This window comes from Littorina saxatilis, linkage group LG9 (assembly GCF_037325665.1).
Source record: "Littorina saxatilis isolate snail1 linkage group LG9, US_GU_Lsax_2.0, whole genome shotgun sequence".
Lineage (NCBI taxonomy): Eukaryota > Metazoa > Mollusca > Gastropoda > Littorinimorpha > Littorinidae > Littorina > Littorina saxatilis.
Window position 1 is genome coordinate 33,443,848 of NC_090253.1, and position 7,558 is coordinate 33,451,405.

Here is a 7,558-nt window from a genome sequence, read left to right on the forward strand (position 1 = left end):
GTTTGGACCAGCTAGCTAGCAGCCCCACTCAAAGAAGTTGGCACCCAAAAAAATGGCGACCGCCTTTTTCGAAATGACATTTTTGGAGATTTTACAAAAACAACGCCCGAACGAAAAGGTAGAATGGTGCCTTCCATTCGATTTCAAGTCATGCTTTTCACATTTCCAAGCAAGATAACCGCTGAGAGTGCAGAAACGCCGCTGTTCGACTTTGAAATCTCGAATCGCAGACGACCTTCGCTTTCACAGTACAATCATAGCAGGTGAGGCAGTGTTACTCATTTCGATCAGCTCGTTTTCGTATTTTTTATGCAGTACGATCATGTAGAATTATTGGAATCAAAGCAGGAATGACTAAGGCATGCAAATGCGTTGATTTTGTCGAAAGCTGTACAGTAGTTTCTTTCTGTTGAGTTTGTTTGTATGACTGAATATCGTCTTCAAAATCTGACCACTTCTGTGATTTTCATTGTTTGTTTAGCTCATCGGCAGGAAAATCGTCAGATCAAACTCAAACAGATCTAAATGCAGAAGGTGATCCACAAACATGTTTGCTTAAACATTACAAGGTTACACCCAGAACAACAGCTGGCCTTAGTTGCTTATTAACTGCAAGCAACAAAGACCCTCTCCCCCTCCCCTCTTCCACCTGCAACATATATTTTCATATCCATATCCAACTTTTCCATTGCCTCTTATGTTGTATAACTGTTGATATTTAACAGTAACAAGGTTTTGTTTCCAATCAATGGCTCTGCATTTACCCTGTACACACGTACACACACACATACACACACACACACACACAAATATATTCACAATCTCTCTCTCCCTGTTTTAAATTCAGTCATTTGAATCACTAACACTTAACTGGGGTTCAGTTACTGAATCTGTGATAGTGTTATTTGGAGTAAGATTATTGACTTTTTTGCTGCGCCTGTTCTTCTTACTGTTTTTCCTATCCACATAATTCGTTTTGTCCATTAAAATGCCTGTTTTTGTTTTAATCACTACAGTATGTGTCCATATAGTTTACGCCTGAGATGTGATGGGACCAAAAGGTTTCCAGAATGAAACAGGTAACTTTTTTTTGTTTACCTGATCTTTGTCATGCAGAAGTTGGTTCACATTATACATTGCAGTGTTGTTGTCTTCCAAATACATTAAACATTGTACCAGTCATTACATTTAAATGACAATGCTGACTAATATCAAACCTCCCCCGGTTCCCCAACTAGCCTTCTCACACCCACCCCCCACCCACCCACCCCACCCCGTCCACCCCCCCCCCCCCAACTCATTAGATCACGAACACCACACTAAGAAAATCATATATACTGCTGCTGCTGCTAAAAGTTGTGACTTGTTCTTCCTCTGTGTATATGTTTTGTGTTTCCACAGAATGCAGTTCTTCCATGCGCCTCAACGTCTATAGATCTATGGAGTCTACAACATTGTCTGAGATGTGATTTGAGCCACAGCATGTCAGAATGATCAAGGTAACTTTTTAAACACATATAGCTGATCAAACTGAAGAATTCAAACACACAGTTTCAGTGGGTTTTTTAATGCATAAAACATTGCAACAGTCAGGGGCTTTCTCCCAATAAAGATTGTGAGGTTTTCTTTGCAAGTTGTTTCGCTATGCAGAGTGTGATGTTTTTGTTTGTTTGCTGTACTAAATGAAGATGCACAGATAAAAGAAAGTCTTGCATGTAGAGGAAGGAATATGCTTTTGGTTTTTGACAAGACAAATTTTACTCATTAGAGCTTAAGTATAAATTCCTTACATTTAGAACCAAAATGTCAGACATCACAGATCTCTCAAATTTAAAATGATTAGGTCATCATTCTGACTTGAACATTTAGCACACGTTTGATAGTCTGGTTATGTTCTGTGTAGTGGAAACATTTCACTTAATGAATTTCACATGTTGACACAAGTGCCTAGTAGTAAATGAATCGCACATCCTGCAATCTCCACCAAAAGAAGTCAGACGTATGTGCGCATTTTAAAGAATAGTTTTATTTTTCCCATGTAAAAACCTAGGCAAACATGTGGTGTCTGATATACTGGGTAATATGATGAGGAACGTACCTTTATAGGCCCAGTCCTTATTGTGAAAGCAGTTATGCTCAGCTGGAATTTGGTGAATTTGTTTTTTTTTACAAGTTTTTTGTTAATGAAGTGAATTCGCAAAAAAATAAAGGATAACAATTTGTTGTGCACACAAAGCATTCACTGATTCAGGCTGTTGAATTTTGTCATGTGTCTTGGGAAAGGGGAAGTCTTATTCTACGTAAAAGCATCGCCAGGTTTGGGTTGAGCCAAATCGTTTGCATGGACTGTGCCTTTTAAGGACGCATGGATTTTTCATCTATTCAATTGCAGGATAACAACACAACACCGAATAGTTTCTAAGCTATTAGGGCCTATTTCTTTTCCTTTCTCGAGTCCCACGAAGTTCCCAATGCTTGGGCATACTTTTGTATAGAAGCTGTTCGTGGAAATGTCATGTTAGTTTTTACACTGGCGAACATGAATTTTTCAGACTGGCTAAAATGAAAGAAGTATGCATTCTTGTGTTTTGTTTCTGCAAGCGGTATCATTTTCCTAATGTTATCTGATTTTGATCTCTTACAGTTTTTACCGCTAGTATATGTACAATGGGCTAATTAAACATATACGCCAGCCCACATTGCAGAACAGGATATGAACAAGGTATGTAGCGCTGTTTGCATCATTCGTTTAAATTCAAAAATCAGACTAATTGTCAGTAATTATTACATGTGCTGATTGTTCTCTTTGCCTGCGCGCGTATAGTATGTTGGTTATGATTGGTCATAGTATGTTTGTTTATGTTTGGTCGTTATCTTTGCCTGTGCGTGTATTGTATGGTTGGTCGTTTTCTTTGCCTGTGCATGTATAGTTTGTTGGTTATGTTTGGTCGGTTTCTTTGCCTGTGCGTGTATAGTATGCTTGGTATGTATTGTAAAGCGCTAAGAGTAGACATTTTTCTAGAATAGCGCTATAAAAGTTTGCATTATTATTATTATTATTATTATTAATTTGCCTTCTTTGGCATTATGCATAAGAAAATTCATCTTTATTTTTTGCAATGCTGACTGTAATTCTGTGTGTGTGTGTGTGTGTGTGTGTGTGTGTGTGTGTGTGTGTGTGTGTGTGTGTGTGTGTGTGTTTTTACTGATATATTGTAATTTATTAATCGGCTGAAGACGACACAGTTTCCAACTCCCCAGTGAGACTTCTTGAGTCTGTTGCATGCATGATAGCTAACTGAGGTGTCTGCAAGAAAGTAAGGGTATTTCGTATACTTCATACTTGGTGTACATTAATTTCAGCTTCGGCATGACTAGTCCCGAAAGATGCTATTTTGTAGGTGAAATGGTCTGACTTTGGTTGTCTTTCGAAAAAGAATCCAAATTCGGGGATGGACTCAACAGTTCGAGGTTTAAAATGGAGCGGTAGACTAACGAACCCGATTTCATTCTTCATGATTGATATTTTTGGGGTTATTTGAAGGGCGTAGTAAACCATAAACAACCTTAGACAATCAGTGACTTGAGTACAGCCATTACAGGCAGGATGAGGGCATCCCCACAGAGGATTGCGTTCCTGTCATCGGTTAATTTTGCGCAAGTGTGACTCTACCATGAAGGGGTCATTTTTCCAGTCAATCGTGTTCGGCGAATATCTTCATGGTTGTTGTGCATGAATTTCACTTTGTTCATCACCATTCCACGAAGTTTCCTGTTTGTAGGTTTCATGGTCCGATTTTTTAGCTTCTTTCAAAAGTGTTCCAAAGTACCCCTCCATTTAACATGTAAACTCACAACTTTGTTGACCTTCGTCATGCATAAGCTGTAGTTAATAAACACCAAATGATAACTAATTCGGTCAACGGATGTAGAAATTATAAAAACAAAAATTGGGTTGAATTTTGTGTGTGTCACCATCTATGTTTGTATTTTTGCAGGCAGGCAGGGGTGGAGTTGTGATGATGCGGCGCCGGTTGACTGAAGACACACGAACCAGCATTTTTCGGAAGTGTTTGGATCACAAATCAACATTATTTCACATTGAATGGCGGCAGACATTCATGTATATATTTTCAGCTCAGACGTGTGCTTTGAATTCGGATGTTTAAGAACAAGAGACAAACTTGAATAAAGCCTTACGAAGTACATGATTGTAACTGGAGCAAAAGTGTGTGTGTGTGTGTGTGTGTGTGTGTGTGTGTGTGTGTGAAGTGCAACAGTTAACAATGACGATGAGACAGAATGCTAAAGCACAGATCCTTTTATTTAACAATCTATATCGTCCTTTTTTTTTAAATGTTGCTGTGTTGACAAACGTTCTCCGAGCAAACGTCTATCTAATTTTTTTGTCATCACATTGAAAGAATTTCTTCTGAGTAGAATGAAGCTGAATTAAAATATAAAGAAAAAATTAAGAAACAGGATGATTTTGGTTCGGTCGTACTCGTAGACCTAAAAGCATTACCGAGGGATTCATTCGAGGCCAGTGTATCAGTGCACATTGAAAATCTGTGAAACCTCAGATATAACTTTATAAAACAAACAGAATTTTGATAAAAAATAACCAAAATTCACAGTAGTTTTTTTTTTTTGCATCTCCCTCTTCACCCAACCCCAACCCTAATTGATGTGCCCTAAAAGCGCTCAAAAACAGACACACGTTAGTTTTTCGCCTCAGTGCTTATCCACATTTACAAATATTGTATCATTTATGTTTGGTCACTGCCCGTCCCTTTTCTGATAATTATAGTCAAGTTTTCTTTAATTTCCCTTGGATTCCCGATGGCTCCACGGTAAAAACCATGATCAGCGCATGCGCACTAAGGCCACTGAAGTCACTTTCCCGAATCTATTTATAACCTCCGACCCGGTAGGGTAAATGACCGAGACGGCTTCGTGCACCGCGACCAAGTGGGAGGGAGAGACCCAAGTCGGTTAGCCCCCAAGAAGGTGACAACTCTCACCAAGTTACCACCCAATGGTTGTCACCCGCTTCGATCTTCGTGCACCTCAGCCCTGGTGACCTCCGTGGATTTTGCTGAGAATGTCCTGCCTCATCACTTCTGGAATGACAAGACGGTCCCTGAACAACAACAGTCCTTGTTGTACCGTCAGGTCGTCTCTCACTGTGTGAAAAGGCTTAAGGTCTGGTTCAACCTTGTTAACATCAGGCCATCCTTTGTTGCAGTAGTCTTTCACTTTGCAGCAAATTATATCTTTCTGCTGTTTGGCCCTGATTTCATCCATGCGCTGCTTTGACGCTGGAAATCCTTCCACCACTGACTTGACGTATGCTGCAACATCACTGTCAAGCTGTAAGTCTGACGTCTGTGGAGATCCGACTGGAGCACGCGATAAGGCGTCAGCAGTTGTCAGATCCTTACCAGCTGTGTAGATCACGTCATACCGGTACCGCATTAGCCTCATACGGAACCGTTGAATCCGTGGCGAAAGCTCGTCTAGCTGTTTTGACTTGAGGAGTGCCAGAAGCGGCCTGTGGTCTGTCTCTATGGTGAATGAGGGAAGACCAATCAAGAAGTCAGCGAACTTCTCGCAGGCCCACGTAGACGCTAATGCCTCCTTTTCCACCTGGGCATACCGCTGCTCGGTGGACGTCATAGATCTTGAAGCAAAGAATACGGGTTGCCATTCACTGTCTCTTTCCTGGAGAAGGACAGCTCCCAGCCCGTACGACGAAGCATCAGCTGACACTTTGGTAGGCAAGGATGTGCTGTAGTGAGCCAGCACTGGTGGTGAGGTCAGCTGTTCTTTCAGTCTTTGAAACGCTCTCTCCTGTGCGTCTCCCCATGTCCACTGAATTTCCTTTTTCAGCAAATCACGTAGAGGTCTGGTCTCTTCTGCCAGGTTAGGGGAGAACTTTCGGACGAAGTTCACCAGTCCCAAAACACGTCGTAGTTCAGGGACGCTCTTAGGTCGAGGCATGTTCCTGATAGCCTCCACCTTGTCCGGATCCATCTGCACACCATCCTTGGAGATCACGTGTCCGAGGAACTTGATGCTTGTTTGGCCGAAAGCACACTTGTCATTCAGTGTGACACCAGCATCTTGAAGCTTTTCAAGTACTTGCTTCAGACGTTGGTCATGCTCGACTTGGTTGCGTCCGTACACCAACACATCATCTATGTCGCATATGACCCCTGGAATGTCTGACAACAGCTGCGACATGATGCGATGAAAAACCTCGCTCCCTGACGAGATTCCGAAGGGTAGACGTTGAAAACAAAAACGTCCGATTGGTGTAATGAAGGTCGTCAACTCTTGTGAGCTTTTCTCCAGTGGAACTTGATAGAAACCGCTGTTGCAGTCCAGTTTAGTGAATACTGTTGCCTCCTCTAACTGTGCGAGGAGTTGATCTGTAGACGGAAGAGGATAGTTTTCTCTCTTGACACTCTCGTTCAGTCTGGTAAGGTCTACACAGATCCTCACTGCATCATTATGTGCTTTCGGCACCACAACAATGGGGGCACACCAGTCAGTTGGAGTGTTGACTGGTCGAATCACTTCCTGATCTTGCAGTCGCCTAAGCTCCTCCTCTACCTTCTGTTGAAAAGGGAGTGGAACACGTCTCGGTGCTGTCTCTGCATACGGCACTGCACTGTCCTTCAGGCGAATCGTATAAGTCTCTTTCATTTTCCCAAGTCCAGAGAACAGCCTGGGGAAAGTCTTCTGAATGCGTTCCTTGTCGCCTTCTTTCACCGTTTCCACACGCTTCACGAGTCCTAGCGCCTGAATTGCTGGTCTCCCTAACAGAGGTTCTTCTAGGTCTTCAACCACGTAGATGTCTTGAATGCTCATGGCGTTCTTGACTTTCATTTTTGACGTGAACTGTCCCAGCACTTTTAGTGGAATTTTACCTGGGCCAAAGAGTCTTTTCGAAGGCCTCTCAAGCGGGTATTTGTTTTTGGGTACCATCACTGCTGGCATCACTGTTACGTCTGCTCCAGTGTCCATCTTAAACTGAATGTTTGACTGCTCTAGCTGAACGTCCACATGCCAGGCGTCAGTTCCTGCATTTGACACTGCTCCCAGATATGCTTCATCTTTCACTTCCTTCACAGAAGCTTGGCTGATGGGCTTGCTGAAACAACAAACTGCATAATGTCCTTTCTTCAGGCATTTTCTGCATTCCGCTTTCGCGGCAGGACAGGACTCTCTGCCATGCTGATCTCGACCGCATCTGGTGCACTTTTGTGACCTTTCTCCGAGATTTCGGCTTGGACGCTTCCACTGTGTTTTCGGATGCTGTCCCTTTTGCATAGCATTCGGAACCCCCTTTAGGCGATCCACTGTTGTTTCCTTAGACATTTCATGGAGTTGTTGCTGGGATGACTCATAAGCTCTGCATATGTCTACTGCTTTTTTAAAAGTCAGTGTTGAATCTTCAAGAAGTTTCTCCCGCATGGTATCACTTTTGACACCAACGACAATTCTATCCCGTATCATACGGTCTTCCATGATGCCATAATTACAGTTCTTA

General features: G+C 42.2%; 1 long non-coding RNA gene across 2 annotated transcripts; it reads left to right on the top strand.

The window, feature by feature from the left end:
* On the top strand, window positions 1-4,486 carry LOC138975890 (uncharacterized). Of its 2 annotated transcripts, XR_011458794.1 has the most exons (5): window positions 1-263; window positions 1,017-1,079; window positions 1,402-1,499; window positions 2,645-2,722; window positions 3,999-4,486. It is a non-coding gene; the product is annotated as an uncharacterized lncRNA (long non-coding RNA). The 2 variants fall into 2 exon arrangements; XR_011458793.1 differs by lacking the exon at window positions 1-263 and having other exon boundaries at window positions 796-1,079; window positions 3,999-4,484.
* Window positions 4,487-7,558: the final 3,072 nt, after the last annotated feature.